The 24,272-nt window shown below is 43.5% G+C and overlaps 1 protein-coding gene and 1 long non-coding RNA gene across 2 annotated transcripts in view; one reads left to right on the top strand and one right to left on the bottom strand.

The window, feature by feature from the left end:
- The window catches only part of FBXL13 (F-box and leucine rich repeat protein 13), a 1,354,404-nt gene that overhangs the window by 1,031,723 nt on the left and 298,409 nt on the right, over positions 1-24,272 (top strand). The gene's annotated exons all lie outside the window — the stretch shown is intronic.
- The window catches only part of LOC144822187 (uncharacterized), a 534,981-nt gene that overhangs the window by 212,438 nt on the left and 298,271 nt on the right, over positions 1-24,272 (bottom strand). The window lies entirely within an intron of this gene.

Raw genomic sequence — 24,272 nt, 5'->3', positions numbered from 1 at the left:
AAAAAAAATATTGTTTAGGATAGAAGAAAAAAAAAGTATGTGCTAATATTTCTCCTCACTATGCTTTTAAATTAAAAAAATACCAGCATTTGTAAAGCGTACAGGTACCCCCGGAAATGTGTGCCTGCGCTCGGGGCGTTGGGAAGACTAAGCAAGATTAAGCAAGGTGTTGCCCACAGTGACATAGTGGTGGGTTAACGTGCCGCTGGAGCCGGGAATCGAACTGTGAACGGTCTTGTTCGAAGTCAGGTATCATAGCTGCTGTGTCACACTTTTTCCACACTTATATGTTAATTACTGCTAATTAAGTTTTAAACATTGTTAAATTATAACTTATAGCAGCCTACTGTTACAGTTAGTTTTTCACTACAAAACGTATGCACGTCTTTTTAAAATGCACTTAAAAACAATATAGGTTTCAGGGACATTGTAGCTAGAAATTAGCACTTATATAACCTTTGAAATTCACTGAAAAAAACATAGGTTTTACAGACGTTATAGTTAGAAATTAGCATTTAAAAAACCTTTGAAATTCACTGAAAAAAACATAGGTTTCAGGGACGTTAGAGTTACAAATTAGCATTTAAAAAAACTTTGAAATTCACTGAAAAAAACATAGGTTTCAGGGACGTTATAGTTAGCTGGACATTCCACTCATACAAAACCATAGAAATTCCACTGTTATAGTTGGTTCAGCTAACTATAACTCGCGCCGCCGCAATGCACTGCTCATGACGTCACATATTTCCTCATTCATGGCATTCTAAGGCACGCCCAAAAAAGTGTTCGTAAGGACTGCATTTCCCATCATGCAGTATGTTTGTCGCGTTTTGGGGGATGTTAGTATCAGCCTGTTTTTTGATTGTCTCAAGTTTGAGGGGCTGATATCGAGCATGGTTGGACTTAAACCGGCACTTGTACTGGGCAGAAACTGTCATTGCAGCCCACACTACCTTCCGCTCGTCTCCCCATACAACAGTGCGCCTGGAGACGTCAGTTGCAGTAAAGACGTCTCTCCATTTGTATGGGCTGTCAACGGACAGCAGTCCCACTGCTTCCGGGGAAGGGCGGAAATCCAGGTAGGTGCCAATGATCCTGTGATGCTTTAAGGAAGGGTCCCCAGTGCGTGACATTGGCAACACGCTAATATTTCCAAGAACATCTTCCTCCGTTGAGTAGACAGAAGGGGACACGGCGTGACTGCAATATAGTAGTTCAGAGCTTGGCAAGACGTGTTTCGCGAGAGCCTTCATCAGTTGCCTCTGGCGCTGTGGTTCTAAGGTAATTTTGAAGTGTTAGGCCATCCTCCTAAAATAGGCTGTGATCCTCCCACTCACGCTCTAAGGCACGCCCAAAAAAGTGTTCTTAAGGACTGCATTACCCATCATGCAGTATGTTCATCGCATTTTGGGGGATATTACTATCAGCCTGTTTTTTGATTGTCTCAAGTTTGGGGGGCTGATATCGAGCGTGGTTGGACTTGAACCAGCACTTGAACTGGGCAGAAACTGTCATTGCAGCCCACACTTCCTACCGCTCGTCTCCCCGTACAACAGTGCGCCTGGAGACGTCAGTTGCAGTAAAGGCCTCTCTCCATTTGTATGGGCTGTCAACGGACAGCAGTCCCACTGCTTCCGGGGAAGGGCGGAAATCCAGGTAGGTGCCAATGATCCTGTGATGCTTTAAGGAAGGGTCCCCAGTGCATGACATTGGCAACAAGCTAATTTTTCCAAGAACATCTTCCTCCGTTGAGTAGACAGAATGGGACACGGCGTAGCTGCAATATAGTAGTTCAGAGCCTGGCAAGACGTGTTTCGGCGAGAGCCTTCATCAGTTGCCTCTGGCGCTGTGGTTCTAAGGTAATTTTGAAGTGTTAGGCCATCCTCCTAAAGTAGGCTGTGATCCTCCTACTCACGCTCTAAGGCACGCCCAACAAAATAGTTCTCGTAAGGAATGCATTACCCATCATGCAGTATGTTCGTCGCATTTTGGGGGATGTTACTATCAGCCTGTTTTTTGATTGTCTCAAGTTTGAGGGGCTGATATCGAGCGTGGTTGGACTTGAACCGGCACTTGTACTGGGCAGAAACTGTCATTGCAGCCCACACTTCCTACCGCTCATCTCCCCGTACAACAGTGCGCCTGGAGACGTCAGTTGCAGTAAAGGCCTCTCTCCATTTGTATGGGCTGTCAACGGACAGGAGTCCCATTGCTTCCGGGGAAGGGTGGCGATCCAGGTAGGTGCCAATGATCCTGTGATGCTTTAAGGAAGGGTCCCCAGTGCGTGACATTGGCAACACGCTAATTTTTCCAAGAACATCTTCCTCCGTTGAGTAGACAGAAGGGGACACGGCGTGGCTGCAATATAGTAGTTCAGAGCCTGGCAAGACGCGTTTCGGCGAGAGCCTTCATCAGTTGCCTCTGGCGCTGTGGTTCTAAGGTAATTTTGAAGTGTTAGGCCATCCTCCTAAAGTAGGCTGTGATCCTCCTACTCATATATATATATATTCACTGAAAAAAACAAAGGGTACTGGGACGTTATATTTAGGCTCCGATTTAAATCTTTAAAAAACAGAGAAATTCAGCAGTTATAGTTACCTGAGCTAACTTTAACTTAAGCCCCCGCAATGCACTGCTTATTACTGGTAGGTTTGATGCCCCAGTGATTGAACACTACAGATGACCTACCCCATGTGAGGTGCAAAAGAAGTATATGTGCTGTATGGAGTGAAGCAACTTTTACTGGGTTAATACTTAGAACTTATTATTCATAGTGCTGTATAATGTGTGTGAATTTCGATTAACAAAAAATGTGCCATCCAAAAAGCGCTACTGTATTGATTTGTTAGTTTTATTTGATGTCTGAGAGATGGCTAAGTGAACTCAGCCACATTGCAGGTTCAGCTTTTAATCCTTCTGCAGCTGATGAAGTGGCATTGAGTTGGGCATTAGTAAGGCTCCTACTGAAGTACTGAAAGCCCATGAAATGTGGGATGTGTGTGATTTAAACGTCCATTATTACTAATAGTATTATTGTTCATCTGAGTCCGCTTAAGAAAATGCAAACTTGTTTTTTCACACAAAACCAGTGTAGCAATCATGCAGAGCTCTTATACTGACCCTTGTCAGGTTTGAGTAGTTTTTCTATTCTTTTTTGCTTATTCCTTTGCATTCGGCTACTTGAGTATTTCTTTCCTCATTATGAATGCAGCACTACAAGTACAACTATGCAAGGAAAAACATTGTTGGTTAAATTTTTCACAGTACACATGGTACAACGTAGACTGCCTGAGTCATATAAGATTGTATTTTGAGGTATTTAAAAATTAATAGTGCCTGCCCTCTCATGTGGCTGCAAATCAAATGTTTGTGGCTATTTATTTCATTTTCCTTACACAAAGACCTTCAATTCCTAGAAATACCTGCAAAATGATCTACCTGATTTGGATTTGAAACAAGAAACTCTAATTTATATGCTTGCAGTAAGGGGTAGGTAATCATCCATGCCACCGGGATATCCTCATACCTCCAGTGTGCATGTGCTATGTGTTTAACCAGTAAATAGGTTCAGTTTCTGTCTCCATAATGACCACTTAAGACCCTCTGTGTGACAGTGTTATATATCCCGATTGATGGAGTCCTCTTTATTTGAGTTGCTTTATAGAGGGTGGGCTTATCAAAAAGGTAATCTTAAGCTAAAGCTACTGCTGTGCAAATCGACAACCTATGGGGTAAAAATGTAAGGTTTTAACTAATTTCCTAATAGAAAATTGATCAGATGTGAGATATAATTATAATAATGATGTGTTCCACAATGCAGAACCCGGATAAGAAAAAATGGCCACCTTGCCTAGCCGGACAAATTTTTGGAAGATTCAAAAGCCATTCATTTGAAGAGCAAAGATTTCACGCTGGTTTATAGAATGAACTGAGGTCCTGTACAAATTCAGCGCTTTACCATGAATAGCTTTGTGATTTAAACATAATGATTTAAATCTGATACGTTTCTCAATGGATAGCCAGTGTGGCTGATGCAACTGGTGAGAAAACGAAACTCCATGTAGAAATCCTACCAGTACTCCGACATGTTTTGGATGATCTGAGGTTTTAGACTCCGATATTTGGGAAGACTGGTATATAAAGAATCACAGTAGTCAAAATAGGATCCTGTGATGGCTCCGAAACAGTGAACCTCAAATCTGCTGTCAGTCTGATTTTGTAATAATTTAAGATAGAGAGATACCTTTGCAAGATAGGTGGAACATGCAAGCTTTGTGTCAAATATAAGTCCTATGTTTCTCATTGAATTTACCATGGCACAGTATTTCCCTAGAGATGATGGTCACCAATCCTGAGACCAATTAGAAGAAGCCCCTTCAAGATTCAAAACCCCAGCCTTAACTTAATGTAGACATCTTTCTCGTCCAGGGGTCAAGCACTGGCGCACACTCAGACAAATTGTTGTCCAACCTAATAATAATTCGAGTATCATCATTAGTCATTGCATCCAGGTTATAAAATCATATTAAACAGGCATAGGAACCACATATATATTAAACAGCGTTGGGTTAAGGATGACTTCACACTATATCTCCTGTAATACATTTTTTATTAAGGTTTACAAAATATAATGGTACACAGACGTTCTCACAAAAATGAATACAAAAGAATAAAAAGAAAAAAGGGACAAGAGAAAAGAAAAAGAAAGAAAGAAAGAAACGGATCAGAATCATGTAACTATCCTTCAACAGAGTAGACACATAAAGAGCCAACAAAACAAGTACTCACAACAGGCAGCATCTGTTATTAAAGACCATGAGTATCAGTCTCGCCACCGATTTGCAAAATTTCTGCCTCAGTATGATAAGCCATAGCACAGAGGCGAGGAGAAAAATCCACAGGCTCAAAAGTAAATGACACACGACGACATCGGAGTCCTCAAAAGATGGCCAAGTACCACAGTAGACTGGGATTCACTGAGTCAGAAGGAAAAGAAATGGTCCCCAAATGCTTTTGTACCCCTCCAATTGATCATACAAATTGTGTATTGTTTTTTCAAAGTTATCATAGCCCCATTCAATGCTCCCAGATGAAAGAATCCATTACGTGTGAGCAACCTATGCTGGTGTTTCCAGATCTGTATTGCATTGGGAAGGATAGAGTTCTGATACACATTCGACCTGGCAACGTGGTTGTACCCACACTACCTTTCAATATTATGATGTGTAACAAGGTATCAATGCTTCCTGGCTGTATCTTGGTAAGAATGATTTTAGCCATTTAAAGGCCTGACCATTCACCCCAGTCTCTCAAAGTAGAAAAAACAAAATTGGGTGTGACAATCCATCAAATGCTGTGTAAAGATCCAGAAGTATGAGTATCTTGCAAATGGCTAATGTCGAGCTTGTGGCTATAGATACCCATTGTGTTATCTTCATGTTAATTTGTACAGGTGGTAAGCCTTGTATGGGGGAATTCCAGGACCCATACTATAAATTGGGATTACACTTTTATGTAAAACGGAGTATCATTCTCGTATTTGTGGCATGTATGTCTTGGTTGGTTAGAAGGAACCAGAGGGGTTCTATGTAGAGACGATAGGCCCGATTACGAGTCTGGCAGTGACTCGCGGGGCCGCCACAATATGAGTTGTGTAGCCGAACCTCCCTGGGACCACCACCGCCAGGGACCCTTCATTCCCTAGAGGTGGCGCGGCAGTCAAAGGCGGCAATATGCTTGAAGGGACCGTGGCTGTCCTGCCAAGCATTTTACAAGTTTCCTCTCTGCCGGCGGTGTCATGGAGGTTCCTGCTCCATGTACACCGTGGCGGAGAGGAAACAAAGAGGGCCCTGAAGGGCCCGCTGTGCCTCCTGCGCATGTGAATGCATACAGGGGGCATACCATGTGCCCCCTGTGTGCATGCACACCAGTTCATGTACGGCATGAACTTTCAAGTCCATGCCGTGCAGGAACCTTGTTGTGCAGTCCCATTCTGGTGCCTTTTTCAAAGGCACCGGTGTCTTTGAAAGAGTCACCGCTGTGGGACCGCCACGCCACCCGGCCACCAGTCCACTTTTGAGTCGTAATCTGGCGGGTGGTCAGCGGTGTGTCTCAGCAGTGCAGGCGCACTGGTGGCGTACCTTCCTCACTGCCGAAACTCGTAATCGGGAACTGAGAATCACATAGGAGCTTTAGTGTTTCCATAGTAGACAGACACATGAGACTATCTGAAGAGAGCAAGAGATTCACTTACACAGACCCACAATGTTCAGCTATCAATGACTAATAGAATTGAAATGTTCTCTTCTGCGGCTAGGCTAGGAGATAAGGTTCCACGTTGTTGTAAATGCAAACGACATCATGCACCTTTTGCCAATCTTGCGTTTTGAAGAAAACTGACAGCGTAATGCAGCTGAATGCCAGGTGTATGTGACCATAGTTAGAGACCTGTTGCTGACATGTGGTGGCCAGCTTACTGCAGGGAGAAGCATAGGGCAGCTCCCCAGCAGTACACAACAAGCACATCAGTGATGTAACCGTAAAGGAAGAGCCCCCATGTCACCGAGTCAGGAGTACAACAACCCAAATATGACAAACAAGTAAGCAATACAGATACAGAAGCTAGCCTGGCGCAATAATAGAAAACTGTAGGTAGAAGAATTAACAGATAATTGGATAAATAATCAAAATCTTGCTCAGTAGCCATGTGTGCTCACTGGGGTGCATCTTCTGATAGTATTACCGCCACAGGAATTGCCCTCAGATAGCCTCAGAAACCTGCAACTGGTCATCCACTTATAAATTTGTCTTTCTTGGGAGTCAACCGCCATTACTTCAGAAAACCATGCTTTGTAGGGCAATGGCCAGCACATATCTTCTCAAACGTCAGCGAAGTAACACAGCATACTTAAACAGAAGTAATTTTGTATTGTATTGTATTGTATCGTACACTTATATAGTGCAGACTGTCATCCTACGGGTATCCTGGCGCTTGAAAAACCTAGTCAGATGGAACCAGCAGAAACGGGCCTGATTATGGGGGAGCAATGCTCTCAGATCTTGAGAAATAGCCAGGTCTTCAAACTCTTTCTGAAACAGAGAGTTGGGTAGCCTGATGTTCTGGTGTAGCTCATTCCAAAGGCATGGTGCTACTGCGCCAAAAGCCCTACCTCCCATCCTGGATTTCTTAAATCTGGTAGTTGTTACCAGATTTACACTGGACGAGCGAATGAGCCTGGTAGGCTTGTACCAGGTAAATCTTTCTTACATTGAAAGAGGGCCAATACTGTGCAGCGCTCTGTATACAATGCATAGTGATTTAAAGGTAAATCTGTCCCTAAATTAGACATGATGAAAGAATGATTCTTTGCCACAAAAAGGAAGGCAAAGTTTTGAAACATAATTTGGATGTGAAGACTAAAAGAGGTGTGCCTATTGTTAGAAGAAACGTGTGTGTGTGTGTAGCTGTATTTTCTGATTAGGATAACATTGCATTGTACGGCGTTGTGTCACAAATGATGTTACTATGGTAAGGTAGAAATGAAAGCATTAATGAAATGATGTTCCCTTACTTCCAAGAAAGACAAAAATAATCAATAGTTTTTTAATAACAGGATCCGCTTAGCTTTCTTTCTTAGCAAAACAACTTATTTGTATAGCTTTTGAATGTCTTAGGCATCAGTGCGTTTTCAAAAGCTAGATTATACTGCCACTGATTTTGCAGTTTCATTTGTCTTCACCCACATAATATGCCGTTTCATGCGGCATATTTTGCTTTTCTTTAACCATATAATTTAGGCAACCTTGGCAAATAGTTTGGCCCCCTGCTGCAATATTCCAGTGCCGCTGGCTGTAGGGTGCTGCTTAATAGAGTTCTCCGTTCTCCTGCTGGATCAGTCTCTGGTCAGGACAATAACCAAGGAGATGCTGAGGGCCCTCTCTGGTTGTCTGTCCAAGAACTACATGTGGCATACCTGTCAACCTCTTCACTCACAAATGTGGGTTAAGTCAGGCATTTCAAAGGATGACCTACAGGTAACACTATTAAGCTTTAGAGTTGAACTATGCCTCAAATACCCCTTTTGAAAATAATACTGCGTTGGCTCCCACTGACTGTTGCATATTATGCCATGTACTTATATACAGAAATAGACTACTGCTAAAACATTCTTTGTGTTTCATTCATTCCCTTCCCTCATAAGATTCTGAATGTTTCGCTCATGTTCTCCTTCTCCTTGGTATGCTTGTTTTTCAGCCTCTTCTTGTTGCACTGGAGTTTGAGATTTTGACTCTTTTGGTAGACCACTTCTCATTTGTCTCCAATCAACTATTATGCCTCTGAAGATTTATTTTTTGTATATGAAAAGTTTTATATTTCGCTACTAGACCCGGAGGTATCAGAGCGCTTTTTATGAGTTACAGCGAGTTACAAGTTACATAGTTCTATCACTTAAATCAAAGAGTCACTGGGGGAGGAGGATGGGGGGGGGGAATACACAACGGGAAAAACGAGGAAAACAATGACAGATGTACAGCTGGGTAGGTGACGGCCGAGGGGGTGAAACCAGGGCCAGACTCCTCTTTAGCTGCATATGACAGCTCCACCGGGCATCGGCCAAGGTTGCTTGTGTATCCAGGTACAGGTGAGTACAAACAGTTTTGATGCCCATGGGGCGTCATCAGAGGTCCATCAAAAGTTCAGCGGAACGTTATTTATGAGTTATATATAGTGCTGGCTAGACCCGTAGTATCAGAGCACTTTACATTAGGCTACACAATGTTACCGAGAATGAAAACAAATGCATATTATGTCAAAAATTAAGCAACACTGTACCCCATTGAAGCTTACCCATTATGGTCTTTGGTCTACTTGTCTATGCTAGCTGTAACACTCGTCAGGCGCCCCTAAACTCCATGTCATGGTGTTTATAGTGCCAGACATACGTAGACATGATTACTTCAAGTTCGGGTTTGGTGATCTTTAATCCTCATTTCCTATCCCATTTCCAGTTTCAGCTTCTTTAGCATCCAGACCAACTGTTCTGCCATGTTTTTTGCATCGTATGTATCGTTTCTCATATCAACTCTATGTCTATTCTCAGTATCACCTCTCAATACGCCTTTCATAACTTCTTTCTGCAATGTCACTAATGAGTACATTTAAATGAGTCAGACTGTGCATTGCCTCTCTCGTCAGTGCCAGTAGAAGGGGTTTTACCAAGTTATAAAATGACTTTTAATTGCCCGTGCCCCTGGAAAGTTGACCACATTATTTGCTAGTGTGGTCAATGTGGTGTGCCCAAGATGGGGGTGCCATCGGTGGCCACATATTATTGCATTACTCTAGTATTATTAGATCTGCTTCTGGCACTTTGCTAAACACCTGCATTTCTTCTAAATGTATTCTTTGCACCATTTATTTTCGCCATTATCAGTCAGAAAGTTCCTACCTCAGTTTACTAACCTGTTTAGTAGACCCTGTGGAGGTATTTAAATTGACTGATCAGCAACAAACAGAAATAGCCACGTTCCGATGGTACATAAGGACACCCAGCTAGCCTCTCCAAGCTAGACACCCTACATCACCATCCCATATGACTGCAGAGTGAGAAAAGAGTTGGGGAATGGATGACCAAGGGCAGTATTCATATTTTGTTATTTCTACTACTGCAATGTAAAGGCGAGTTGTACTGTTGATCCTTGTCTCCTGGTTTTGTCGCTGACAGCCTAATTGTAACATGCAAATGTAGATTTTGCTCCTGTTTGGTGCAGCTAGTTTTCGTTTCTTACTTTATTTGAGCACATATATGATCCCTTTCATTGTGTTGTATATACAGCATTCCGCCCTGCATAGTAAAAGCGAATACAAAAGATTAACTCCCACTATTTAAAATGAGAGTGCCAATAAAGAAGTGGTGGCGCGGTGCAGCCTGGTATGTTGTCCATACGTTATGCCCCTTTTCAGTTCGCAAAATGCTAAATCGAGATGTTTCGTTTGCAGAAGCTGAATTAACGCAGGACTCAAAATGAGCACTTGCATGTGCCGAGGAAACTGCCCTAGAGATTGTACTTCAGAATTTATCAGGCAGGCTTTATTCAGTGAGGGATTGTATTGTTTTAAGAATAATGCCAAAATGCAAAGACGGAACAGGGTTCCCACACTGTCCTCGTTAAAACCAGAGCACCATGCTGGATTGGATGAAAAGCAGACGTTCCCAGTGTTGCTGCTTCCTGGCAGTTTGTGCAACCTCCATTTTCTTCCACAACAAATCTTTCAATTAATTAACAGCATTAGTTAAACTAACACCAGAGAGAATGCATAAACCCTGTTGAGTGCATACCTTTGTATTAGCTACTGTGCTTTTCCTCATGTGCATTCCAGCAAACTTGGTTAAAACGTACTTTCCTTTCCAGCTGTACCAACATTGGGCCCCCTTTCGTTGAGGTAAGAAAGCTTATAGGCATATTCACACATGCTGGAATTACACAGTTTTAACCCTTGGTTTGCACTTTCGTACAATTGGCACTGCAATTGCAACCAAAGAGTGTGGGGATTATGAAGGCTGTTAGAAGGTTGATCATTTTCTGTAGTTTCCACTCCTAGCCTTTCCCTAAGCCTCCTAACAGCAAGTCGAAGGCTGTTGAATGACTAAGGGCGGGATAGTGGGATAGCCCTGTAATGTCAAAATGTGTGTGTGATGTCACTGCCGCTGCCACTGGCAACTTATCCAAACGCCTAAAACTGTGCCAGAAAACAGACATCTGATACGACAGCTGGAGACATCTGGAGTGTTATTGTGAATCCTCTCCATCTCTGCCAAGCGTATTAGTTCCTATTAGAAGACCTCTCACTGGGTTATCTGTCTTGTCTCTTGTCAACATCCATGAGCTAAGTTAAACCTGTCTTCAGGCTCCCCCATGGACCCCTATTCCCCTTGTGTATGGCATTTTGGCCCTCATTTTCCTTCAAGCTCTGCTATACATCTGGAATATGTCTATCTTCCTCACCACTGTTCCTGATACCTTGATATATGCATACAATTTTAACTTCACCAAAGTCACGATCAATTTCTGGCTGTCCTTCAACCTCCGTCTTGCAGCTCGAGCAAAGTTGTTGGGGTGCAAGTTCTTCACATGTCGCACCATATTTGCTGTGCCAAAGGAGTATTTTTTAGATGGATCACCCCTTGAAAACTAGATTCACTCATGCCACTGTTAAAAGCCGTTTGGGGCAAGCAAGGGTGTTTGGCCGGTCGGGTTATGACTGGCCCACTCAGATTTCTAGCTGTAATCAATCTCGCTAGAAAATGTCCACTGACCCTGAGCCACATAGTACAGCTGAGGCAGAAAGTGTAGCTCTGAGCCCACTAGGCGTCACCCTTTGGCTCCCTACCCGAAGGCCTCATGCAGAAATTAAAAATGTGGCATATATTCCTGAGTAACCAGACCCGCTGTGATGCTTGCGCACGTGTATAATATTGGCAGTATAGTATCTATCTGAATGCTCAGCACCAGAATACTAGTTTAGTGACAGTTGCGCTCTACCAAATGCATTAAATAAAATAAATACTGTGCTGGCGTGGGATAGACTGCGCAGGTGCACTCGATTGAACTGTCTCTTTGCGTCAAATGCACCACCCGCTAAGGACTCTATGCTCCCTGCCCTAGAAGATGATGGTGCTTACCGCCCATTAAAACGACTACAGCTCCTTACACTAGGAGGCCTGTAGCCAGAGGATTGATTTATTACACTACAACAAATACTGAACAATCTATCCCACAAACCTCTAGATGTCTTCCTATACTATAGAATGCATGCTGCAGTGCGTGAACTGCATAATGCATTCCCAGAGGCCCGTCTGACATGACATATTCTGGATACACCGATCACTTACTCATCCTAACATAATCTCATCTCTCGCCTATTTGCAACTATGCAGAAGGCACCGGTGATGACTCTGAGGGTCGAGCCACTTGGGAGACAGAATTGGACTCCTCCCTATCAATGGAAGAGTGGCACTAGTGCGTACAGACCAGCACTTTCTTGCCAAATTATAGACCCCGGCTAATACATGTCAAATGTTTACACAGAGCGTACCATATGCCAGCTCAGCTGTATAAAATGGGGCTATCAGAGGACAGGCATTGTCAGAGATGTGTGACACCCATAACCACTTTCCTGCACCTGCCCTGGGAGTGCCCCACAGTTGTCCAGTACTGGTCAGATGTATAGCACACCATCGAGTCAATAACAGATCCTAACCTACAGCTCACACCATTGGTGGCTCTCCTGGGCTACGTGAAAGATATTCCATCTGGGGTGCGACATCTGACTGCCATGCTGTTGCTCCTGGCCAAGCGTGGAGTTGCAATACACTGTGGGAGGCGTCCCACGCACCCTGGCTGCAGCACTGGTTAGGAGATGCTGCATATTGCCAGGAACAGTTTAATGCGTACTGGGAGCTAATGCCGGCATGTCCGCGACTCAAGGACATTTGGTCTTCTTTGATTATGTATCTTGCCTCTCAAACAGAGACTGCGGTGAGTGAGACTCCAGTCTCCCCATGAATAGATCCCCCACTTGGTGACCTGCCTGTACACGGTACAATTGCACTGAAGATTTGTATGTTGCTGTACATTATGTTGTTAACTGCCCAAGAACACCTTATGTGACATAATAATGCATTGTAGCACTTGTACCATGATTATGCTGCGTAGGCTTACCTTCTTTTCTGGGGGCGCTATAGGGTCCACGGCAAGAAGGCTGCACTCTAGTGCAGATCTGCTGGCTGTAACTCAGAATTCATCAATAATCCTGTCATCCGACACACATCAACCCTACAACAGGAGGGCCTGGCATGCAAGAGGGTGCTTAGGGTCTGCATACCCTAAAAAGAGCAGTGTAGGGAGGTATGGAGCCCGAACAATCAACTCACGAGGGTAAACCACATGTGTAATCTATCGTGGCTAAAATGGCAGCAGAGTGAAGCACAGTGGGCAGCGGCCGTTCACTGAGCGCGACTTTCATTCTAGTGGGGGGCCTGAGACCCTGGCACGCTGACACCAGCTACGCCGCTGCCCAAGCTTGGCGGCGCACATAACAGGGATCTGAGCAATTTGCGGTGTTGGTGTTGCTGTGAAGACAGTTTGGGCGGATTGGGAGTCTTTGAGGGGGGGAGGACCTGCGGCTGTTGCGCTGCACCTTGGATCGGCAGCTGAACATAGGCTGCACCGCCAGACCTGCAGGTACAAGGGCGTGGGCGAGTTCCCCCGGGGAGACTGTAAGAGTGGGCTGCACATGCAGTGAAATTCAGTCCACGGAGGCCGCCGCACAGGAGAGAGAGAGAAGCCACGACCTCCCAAAAAGTGAAATGGGTCTGGGGTCCGCACATTTGACGGCACTGCTCGACAGTGCTTCACCAGGGTAGAGGCATATGTCGCATCCTGTTGAGGGCCAGGGCGGGGGTTTGTCTCTCATCCGCGACTACGTAGTAGGGCTCTGACTCTCCCACTGCACGGCTCAATCCTGATAGTTGTTTGGAGCGCACTCACTGTGTGGTGTAGATGTTGGGCCCTAGTGTTGAGCTATGTACTGTAACCGTGCTGACTAAACTGGGTCTACAACACCTTTAAACCCTGGAGAATGTGAGATTTGCAGCAGGGAATGTGATTACAGATGGATGATGAAGCATGGCCTCCTCAGATGTAGGGATAGTGGGCTATAAAAAGTGTTTCTGCATGATGACAACTACGCAAAAGTTTGATGGGGTCCAATGGGTGAACTTACTGAGGCAATCCCGGTAAAAAGGGGCGTAAGGCAGGATTGTGTGCTGGCGCCCACCCTATTCTCAGAATACCTTCTGTGTTGTCTGCATGACTCGCCAAAGTTAGGTGGGGTGCCAGTACCAGCTCTTTTATTTGCGGACAACATTATTTTAATATCCCAAACCCCAAAGGGCTTATAATGTGTATTAGATTCTTTTTGTGTTTATTGCAACTCCAAGGGCCTAGAAATAAATTCTAGCAAAACAAAATATATGGCAGTTAACCCACATAAATCATTTAAAAAGAATATAACTGTCCAAAATCAGAGGCTAGAATATGTGCAGAACTTTAATTATCTAGGCATAACACTTGACACCAAAATAACCTGGCAACTGTAACTGCAGAAAAGTAAGACCATTTTGCTTGAAAATTCTCTACCAATACTAAAAACACAAGAGAACAGTCGTACTAAGGCAGTATCCCCCACTCCTGGTATATAAATATAGGGCACAATCGGCATCCCTTTATGGGGCAGAACTATGGGGGCCTTCATGTAGGAATATCTTTGCGGGAGAAGAAAATAAATATTTTAAGAAGTTGTTACGTCTCCCTGTGCGCACACCTGTAATTCCTATTCTTATGGACTTAAATACTGAATGTATTGATCACCAAGCTATATTAAGACCATTATTGTTCTGGGTGTGACTGTGGTCATAACCGAACTAGTCCACTATAAAGAAGGGCTAGAAGAAATTCTAAGGTTTGACCAAGGTACCAGCCTTCAGTGAACTAAGCATGTTCCCTCTTGGTTGTGCAAACTTGGGTTGAAACACTTTTGGGAAGAACCCACCCTGTTGACATTAGCTTCTTAGAAAATATTAAAAACTACCTTTTGGGCGTAAATTCAAAATAGTGTCTCTCACAGCCCCGTCACTGGTAGACTAACGGCCCAGTTTCTTTTTATAAAACCAACCCCGGCCTTTGAGTAATTTCTGGATGAAGTGCAGCCCCAGTTGGCAAAATCCCTATATATGAAATTTCGTTATGGTGTTCTGCAAACTAACTTGAACACATCGAAATGGGGCCGAAAAGCAGATGAGAGTAATACGGAGTGCTGTGCACTATGCCAACTCGATACACAAGAAAATGACCTTCACTTACTATTCTTTCGCCCTGCCTATGCTATGCCCAGGAAAAAATGGATCAAACCCGTCTGTGGAAACCTGGGCACTAGGTCTTGTTTTGAGGCAGAAAGAATATTGAAAACTGACACTTCTCAGAAAATAGTTTTTAGTGTCAATAAATATTTGTTTGCCGTGGGCATAATAAGAGGGAAAAAAGGTTTAAAATTTTAGCAGTCTGAAACACATGGGTAATCTTGAATTTTGTTGTTTATCAATCCCGCATTTGCACTTTAGAAATTCTTGAGAGACCAGGTAGAATGTATTGTTAAGCATACTATGCTTTGTATAGAGTACCCCTCCAGCACTCTAAATCAATTGCACTTTTGTCATTGTTCAGATCTATTTGGGCAAGTTGCACTTATCATATGTATATATATTCCCCTCCAGCCTTCGGTTCTTCTCAACCCTATCTGGACTTTATATTCTCCTCAAGAGCTTCAGATATATTAAACTAAACCTAGCATTTTTACCATTTGTAACCTGTCAGACAGATTGCTGGCCTTTCTCTTTTAAACATTTTATAATAAATTGTGATCCCTTTAGCATTTGCATATTGTCTAAAGCGGTAACTGTGGAATGTTTCGTTCTTTTTAAATTGTGTTTTACTAATCAATGTGTATGATTTGTTATTATGTATCTTTTATGGTTTCAATTAAACCAAAATAAAGATTATTGAATTGAATTGAATTGAAGTGTTTCTGGCTACTTCCATAGGAGTGGTGACCTGGGATACCCTGCTCATCAATACTCACCCCTGTTGCGGTCTGTGCCCTTCTTTTAGAAATCAAACCCTTTTCACATTGGAGTCTTTGTGCACCACCAAGTCTCAGCCCGATCCCCTCACGGATCCCGAGCAAGATCCTCAACGTCAGGGTGCATCCATGCTCAAGAACACTTTAATAGCCATGCAACAGAGTCTACAATCCATAGATGGCAAAACTGATATACGCATGGATGATATGGTGGCCAAATTAGACAAGCAGACAGTACACAAAACGACGACGGTGCAGCGCATTTCGACTGCTGAATATGACTTACAGTCAGTGCCCACGACATGTTACAGGCCAAAAATAAACATATGGAGGCATGTTCCCGCCGGAAGAACCGGTGTATTACGGGTGTGCCCGAATACACCTACACTGGCAATTTGAAGCATTTTATGGAATACATGCTTTGCGAAATATTTGGTACAGAGAACTTGTCAACCGTGATGTTGGTAGTGGAAAGAGCGCACGTCTCTCATGAATAGACTACCTCCGGGGATTATCATGTTGTTTCCTAACACCCATGCCTTCCTTGCTCCCAATGATGTTGCCTCTAAGAGATCTATTTTTAGCTGATTGAGTTTCTGTGTGGTTGCTAGATCAGTACGACCCAATGTGGCACTTCCTGGGATAAGAGATTTGAAGATCCGAGAGACAGGTTATGGAGAGATTTGGGTGGATCAGCCCTCTCTTCTGGGGCTTCTTCACTTTATCCTAACCATAACATTACTCGATCTCAATTCTAACTATTAAGAACATTTACCTCTGCTGTGCCTGGACCATAATACTACTGTACTCTGACTGACTGACCACATACTGCTTGTTACTTCTTTTGATAGAGTGATTGGCTGGCCAATTGATTTACTTATTAAGCACACAATTACCGGAAGGAGTCCTCAGAATACAATTGCAGTGAGGTTGAACATCTATATATATTTTTGTTGTATACTGTGTTAAGTAATTAGTGAGAGATTACATGGAAGCCTGTTCTAATGCTTGGCTGAGAGATGAAAAAACTTCAAGGAATGGAGGACAGCAAACCAAAGTCGCTGTGAGGGAACCTTCAGGACAGATATTTAGGCCCAGTAGCATAGATAGGCCTAGGGGTCATGCACAAGGTTTTGAAAATAATTATTTTGCCCACTGGCAGCCAGCCCAGTGTGCTTAGGTAGCCAGTCACGTATTATGTTTTGGTGGTACAAAAAGAAGACAAGCAGCAGCGTTCTGTGCCATCTGAATACGGTTATTGAGGTATATTTGAAGAAAGTATAAGGCATTCCCCAAAAGTACAGATATTACCTCCTGGATTACCAGTCCTAGCTAGGGCATGATTTCATTAAAGTAAAATAGAACAGGCAGAATGAACTGTTAATTAAGGCACAGAAAATGGAGTGAGTCGAACCAACTTCCCATGTTGAAAATGTTTCCCCCTGAAATGGTCACGGTGTACAATTCAGATTGGGATACTCTGCTTCATGAATTCTCTCAGAACACTTTAAAAATGGCATTCCGCCCTGCTAGAGATGGACTGATCGCATATTCCAAATTTAGGTTTATATACTAATCTTAACTGGTGCCCCTCCTTGTGTCGAAGGAAGCAACTATCCAGACACATAATCCTTCTCATGTCTCCTGACTCCTCTTTGAATATGACTCATTACAGCAGAGCCTGGAGATTTAGGGGGTTAAGTCAGGGCTGTTCGTTCATGAGCCTTGTTTCGTCTCTGTTTGATCCTTACCATACTAATACTATTTGATCAACATGACATCTATGAATAATGACTTCTAAACATCTGCATGGGCTAATGTTGATTATGTGTAACTGCTGGCAACCGACATTTTCAGTAAGTTCTGCTCTTCTCTACTATTGCATGTGAACAATTAAACATTTCTACTTCTGAAATAAATCACAGATTTTCTACATCTTAACATCTAACGGACTATATAAGCTAATGTTGACTATAACCAACTGGTGCGGGTGATCTCCTGAGTTATCTATTTTCTATTTCTTGTGTCCAACCATTAGAAATTAATTGCAAGATGGTCGCATCCTAATAATGGTACTGGCTGTTGAACTTTCAGTGACTGATCGTTATTAACGACTAAATTGAGAATGTGGCCAGCTGCATACATAGGGAAGAAGACTTGTAGTTTAGTGCTAAAAATGTGTCTAAAAGTGCTTGTGCATGGAATTGTAATTGTATTTATATAGCACTTACTACCCCAGACGAGACGTTGAAGCACATTTCAGCAAGTAGCACGCTACTGTGGAACCCAAAGGCGGACTAGTGGCGGATTAGTGGAGGGAAATATAAATTATTGGGAGTGTTTAGAGTAGTAGAAATGCGAGTCTGTTAGTTGGATGGATAGAGGAGGGAAGAGTTTGGCAAGGATTTTTCGGGAGTTCATTGTAGCAAAAGAGGTTTAGGATGAGTCAGAGAGCCTGTCAGTTGGATGAATAGGATGAAAGATGGATAGAAAATGGAAGAGTTTGGAAAGGATTAACCAGCTTTGCTGCAAATGCTTGATACATTCAATGACATAGTTTTTCACACTTAAAATGCCTACTTCCGCTGCCACACAAGTTCAAGCCGAGTGACTGCCCAAATACTAGGATTAAAGGAGGGTAGCCATGATTTGACAAGCCTGTTGGAATGCACTTGGGGTAACTTTGTTAAAAAAAAGGCAGACAAACATACACAATTGGATTGTGTGGATTGTGAACTGTAGAATGAAACACACAAGAGGTACAGTAAAGCCCTCAAGCCACAGCCATCCCTGCACAACTTGAAACATTTGCATACGCACTTCCTTGATACTGCGTCCCATCTCCATATATTTCACATTTCACTGGCGTTCATAGCCACCCCTGAACATCAGTACATTCAATCTGCAATTAGACTATTGTGAATTCCGTCTATGAATGTTTAATTGTGGTCGGGTCAACAATTATTGCCAGAGCAATATACATGACAATTTCATTAGACTTTAATACTGATGTGTTACCACATTAACTCGTGCATTTATTCATCCAGTTCCATATTTGTACTTTGTTGTTCATTTTTTGTAGTCCAAACTCAAATAGGCATTGGCAAAGACAATAGGCATGGCATTGTCCACCAGCCCTTTGGCATTTTTGTTTTGTTTTGTCATGGTTTTTACAAAACGTTATTGTTCGGAAAGCTGATGGAGAATCATCGATGTAAAAAAAAAACATTGGCTAAAGGTAAAAATGTTTTTGGGTCTCAAAAAAGCACCCATTTTCATAGTACTCCCTCGCACTGAAGGGAACTACTTTGTGTGTGGATGCGCTGCTTGTGAAAGGACAGCATGTTGTAACTCGTAGTGAAGTCAGCCAATGGCTGAAGTGGGTTGACGCATTTTCCCTTCACACATGCTGGAGTGGTTGGAAGAAAAGGGAAGAAAAATGTGAATGACACAAAGAGAAAGAAAGATGGAAGGCAAAAAAACAAGTCAAGAAAGAAGAAATGAAAAAAGTAGGCAGGGAAGCAAGAAAGAAGGAAGTGAAGAATGCAGGAAAGCAAGAAAGAAGGATGAACAGAAAAGCAGAGAAGGAAAAGGGAAGAATGAAAGAAGGAATGAAACAACAAAGTAGGAAAGAGAGAGAAAAGAAAGAACTAAGGAATAAGATAATGTAAAACAGTTTCAAGTGGACACAATCTGGTATGCTGCATTGAATGGAGACAGGTACTGATAAAGCTGGACACATCAGGCTCAAAACACAAGACCAACATTGAAAGCAATCACTCAAAGTGAGGTTAATCAGTGGCTTAAGTAGATTGAGCCATTGCCTCATGTTAAATGCTGTAGTGGGTGGAAGCAAAATGTGAATGAAACAGCAGACGCAAAACAGCACTGTTGATTTTATATAAGTGGCACTGGTTTGTCTAACGCCCATCAGCATAAGACATCACGATACATAAACATGACACATGCGAGTAAACATAGCACTGTAACACGTGACAGTCTTGGTAGTACTACACATAATCAGAAAATGAATTAACTGGAATACAAAATGCTTGGGAGAATCCACCTTTCTCTTCCGTACCCATACTGGATTTCATGAGTACAGCAACTACTTATTGTAAATGGATAAGTAAAATATAAATGTTTCAAAAATGCAGAGAGCATTCTGCACTTGTGCAATATATCACATTACAAAAACAGCTCATCCTTTCCACAGAGCCAGTCACGCCATTGGCACTTCAACACAAGCACTAGCAAAGCATGCCTGAAAGTAAAAAAAAAAAGCAATATGATACTCCCAGCTCTAGCCACGTCATAGTGCCTTTTTTTTTAATTAGCATTGTGTATTGGCCAGCTCTGGTAGCGTCAGAGCTCTTTTTTTTTATTGTGGAAGGGTTGCATAATTGCCAAATAACACAGGTCCATGCATGATGTGCCGCTCCAGACCAGGTACCTGTCTCTGAATTCTGGGACATACAGTTCCGCATTTATAACAGAATAAACATTACTGCAAGTTCCAGAACTCAAAGAAAAAACTGGAATGTACACATAGACCTGGTAACCTTGGCAGGGCAGGGGTGGGCAGGCGGATAGGCAACAGGGAGTGAGGGAGGGCTGAGAGTGGGAGGGAGCAAGACAATTACAGCAAGTCAACACGGACAAGGGAAGGAGGGTGGGGGCAAGGATACGCACAGGGAAGAAAAATGGGGTTGGAGGAGTACAGGAAAAAGACATTCTCTCTAGAGTGCTTAAACACAGAGAAGCACATGTGGGAGTCGGCTTTCAAACACATGCACTCTTATAGAGTGCTTCAGCAAAAAGAAAAGAGTAACCTCCAAACGTGAGCAGTGGAAGGACACACATACCTGGGCCTAATCTGGGGCTCTGAGCCTACTATAAGTTAACCGGATGTCCCGGAAGTGGTATGCCAGGACAGACCTAAAAATGAGCAGGTGTGTAAGTTTGTGCCAGTTAAAGTACTTGTGCTCGATCAAAAGGCTGACCACAACTACAAGCCACGTGAGAGGGTGTGCACGCCACTACTGTGTTTTATACATTGCTAAATTAAATACTTTCCTTTCTTTCTTTTTACTCTATTTTTTACCCACACCCTAAAATGGAAGGACTACTTACTATGTGTGTATGGAGAGCAATCACTATGAAAAGCTTGCCTCCTCTGGATTTTACTCTGACCTCAGTACATTTGTATTGGTGTGGTTGGTTATGTGCAGATTGTATGTGTGTGTGACCGTATGTGTGTTTGAGTGTGTGTGCACGTGTGTGTGTGTGTGTGTGTGTGTGGTGGGGAGACCAAAGACTAGAAAAACATACTATCTTCTCTATTTCACTTGGTCCTCAGTGCATTTGTAGTGGTATGGTTGGTTGTATACAGATTCTGTGCGTGTTTGTTGTGTGCAGACCACACACTATAAAAAGCTAAAAAGCTCTACATTCTACTCAGTCCTCGGTAGTTTTGTAGTGATGTGGTTGGTTATGTTCAGACTGTGTTCTGTGCATGCATGTGTATGCATATGCAGAGGGGAGACATCTTGCTTTCGGCAGGGAGGGCATTCAAGAGGGGAGGCTCCCAAGGCATGAGACCCCCTGGCTCTGCTGCTTTCACCTGTGGAAGGGTTGCAGGTGGGTCTACATTTCACAGGAGGGGGACCTGCCAACAGCGTCAGTCAGGAGCTGAGTGAAAGTCAGCTCGGCCAGGCCTGATGTTCCAGGCTGCATTTGGCGCTCATTGATCCAGGCTTCTGCCTGGTGTCAGTCACAGACTGAACCTCATCATAGAAACCTCACCAGACAGGCCCTCCTGCAGGGGAGGCTGGAAAATAAGAGTGCATTTGGTTGTGCAATCATTGCATTAATTGCAGGGGACCAGAAGAACGAGTATCAGATGCTCATTCTCTACCCTGATTGTCCCCTAGGTGAGGCCTTTAAAAGTAACCCTTGATGAGACAGGTCGTAAGCAAGAAGTTCGTGGAAAACAAAAAACGCCCCAATGTTTTGTGTGCCTCAGAGCAAAACTTGAGACACTGAGGAAATAGTCTTGTTATCAACATGGAGTTTGAAATCTCTTAACCTCTTCCATGCTCATGACAAGCTCAACTCGTTATGAGGCAGGGTTAAGCTGCACTCATGACGAGCTGAGCTCATCACAGCCGTTGGAACGTTCGCACGCGGGGATAATTACTGTGCTGAACCTTCGAAAAACGGGTGTGGTTGCAGCTGCACTGTGCCTCATGACGAGCCGAGCTCGTCACAAGCACAGCGGTGCCGCGCGCGGACCCCCTCCCGCCGCATAGGGGGGAAAACACCCCGCAGCAAAGGGGTTAAGACTATGAAGTTTGTATAACGTGTGCAGTAGTATTGCTCAGGGAGATGGTGAATGAGGTTGCTGGCCATGGAGGTCTGTGAATCAAGGCACCTTAACCCCTTGCATGCTGATGACGGCCCCCGTCCGTCATGCACCGCGGTGCTCGTGCGCTGATGACGGCTGGGGGCCGTCATGAACCCGCCCACTTGCGATTTTGCCGCACAAGCGCAGAATCGCGGCCGCATGCAAGGGGTTAAAATAAAGCATTTTGTGAGGTTTTAATACAAAAGTCCAGACCTTCAGCGTCCATTAGCCCAGAGAGTGGGAAAACAGTGCACTGAAATGTGTCTGAGTAGATAATAGTGAGGCTGCCACCCCTTTTTCCAACTTGGTCCATGTGCGTGATGGCGTACCCATGTGGCCCTGCCATCGCTATATCAGGGTTTGAAGATTCATTAATTCAGGTTTCTGTTAGGAATAGAATATCTGCTCTCTTACCTGTTAGTAGGTCAACTATATCCGAAGTGTGCGTAGGAAGGGACTGTGCATTAATGAGGTATCCGGTGAAACTGTCAGATCACTTATTGTGATCTCTTGTCATGTGTTTCTAGCATTGTCCATTGTCGTTTTCCCTATGTTAGCCTAACTGTGCACGTTGTAGGCTGCTTTTATTTTGCACACATTACTACATAACACACTTGCCTTTGTGCCACATTATATTTTCACACAGAAGCTGTACATGTTTTCGTATTTTGTTCCTTTCCTGGGATTTGGTCTGAACACACTAGTCAAGGTCAAACATCAATGCCCCTTGTTAATCTCTCTGGTCAGACACTAGCACCTAGACATAAAACGAGAATGCAGCTGCTGTTAGTGAGCATACATATTTTGTCATATAACTGAGGACAGGGATTAGAGAAGTGTGGCTCAATGGTTAGAGCGGCAGACCCTGATGCAGTAGTCTGGCCGGGACCAGGGTTCAATTCCCGCCTCAGCGGGTCTCGGGCTCAATTTCCTCGAACCTGATAATTCTTGCTTCGGTGCCTATTCTAATCATGAGTCCCACTCTGCACCTCTGGGCAATAGCTTGCTTAATCTCTACAACGGCCCCAACAACGCTGAGGATGCCTGACTTCACCTTGGGGGTGCCCAGGAGGGGGCTCCTCACAGGGAAAGGCCAGGAAGGGTTCCTCGACGGTATTCGTACAAGCGCCGAGATGCCTACGGGTAGTGTGCGCTATACAAGTGCGTAATCATTTCATTTCATAAAGCACACACTGAGCAAAGGTGCTGAGGCAAGAGTTCTGTGTCAGCCGAGATGCAGAGCATCCATCTATGTATACTAAGGTATGGGGTCTGCCACTGATACCTGAAATCCATAATATATAATCATTTAGATTCAGTAGGGAGGGGGGTTTCATGACAGGGCTTTTTTTTGGTATATGGTTTATTAACCATGCTAACGATATTTTTAACATGCATTTGTTGTATAATTGTGGCACAAATACTGCATTTTAAAGCATGATAGTGTAAATAAATATTATAAACTGCCTTTGTGTCTGTTGTTTATCTTGTGGACAAGTATGATTGGGAGAATGAAAGGGTGTGTCTTGTTACTGTGATCCCTGAGAGGATCGGGAGTGTGTCCTGGGGTGCCAACTCACTTGTTTCTCTGGAAAGGTTAGGAGGGCAAGTGAGGCAGTATAGCTAACCGGTCTTGGGCTCATAAATAATGAGGTGGTATGTTGACTCATTCCCTAGATGCTTATGGTCTATGGTCCCAAGCATAGTTCTGTTCCTGAGCAGAATCCCTGCAACACTCTTAATGTTAGTGAGCATTTTACCCTTAATGTAACCCATTTTAGCTGACATTATGGCAGCCATAACCAGCTGGTGACAGTTCATGCAAAATACAGCACCAGATAAAAGTTGTACCTGGATTTCAGATTCACATCGCTACTCGTGTTCTTCAGAGGCGTAGACAAGTTTTGTCAAAGATTTTTGGGAGAAATGAGGAGCATGGCTGGTGTTGGCCATGGAACAGATACGATGGGTTTTGACTTGCAGTGATCTTCTTCATTGATTTTGGCAAAGAAAAATAAAATGTAACAATGGTCCTGCAGCAGGCACATTGTACTAGTGGGCCAGTATGCTACTGGTAAAACAAATTGCAAAACAAACAAAATGGCGTCAGGGGGATTTGGTAACTCCGCTCAAATGTTAGTCTCCTAATAGGAGAATATTAGATGC

This window comes from Lissotriton helveticus, chromosome 1_1, assembly GCF_964261635.1.
Source record: "Lissotriton helveticus chromosome 1_1, aLisHel1.1, whole genome shotgun sequence".
Classification (NCBI taxonomy): domain Eukaryota; kingdom Metazoa; phylum Chordata; class Amphibia; order Caudata; family Salamandridae; genus Lissotriton; species Lissotriton helveticus.
This window is presented reverse-complemented; position numbering and strand designations above follow the sequence as displayed.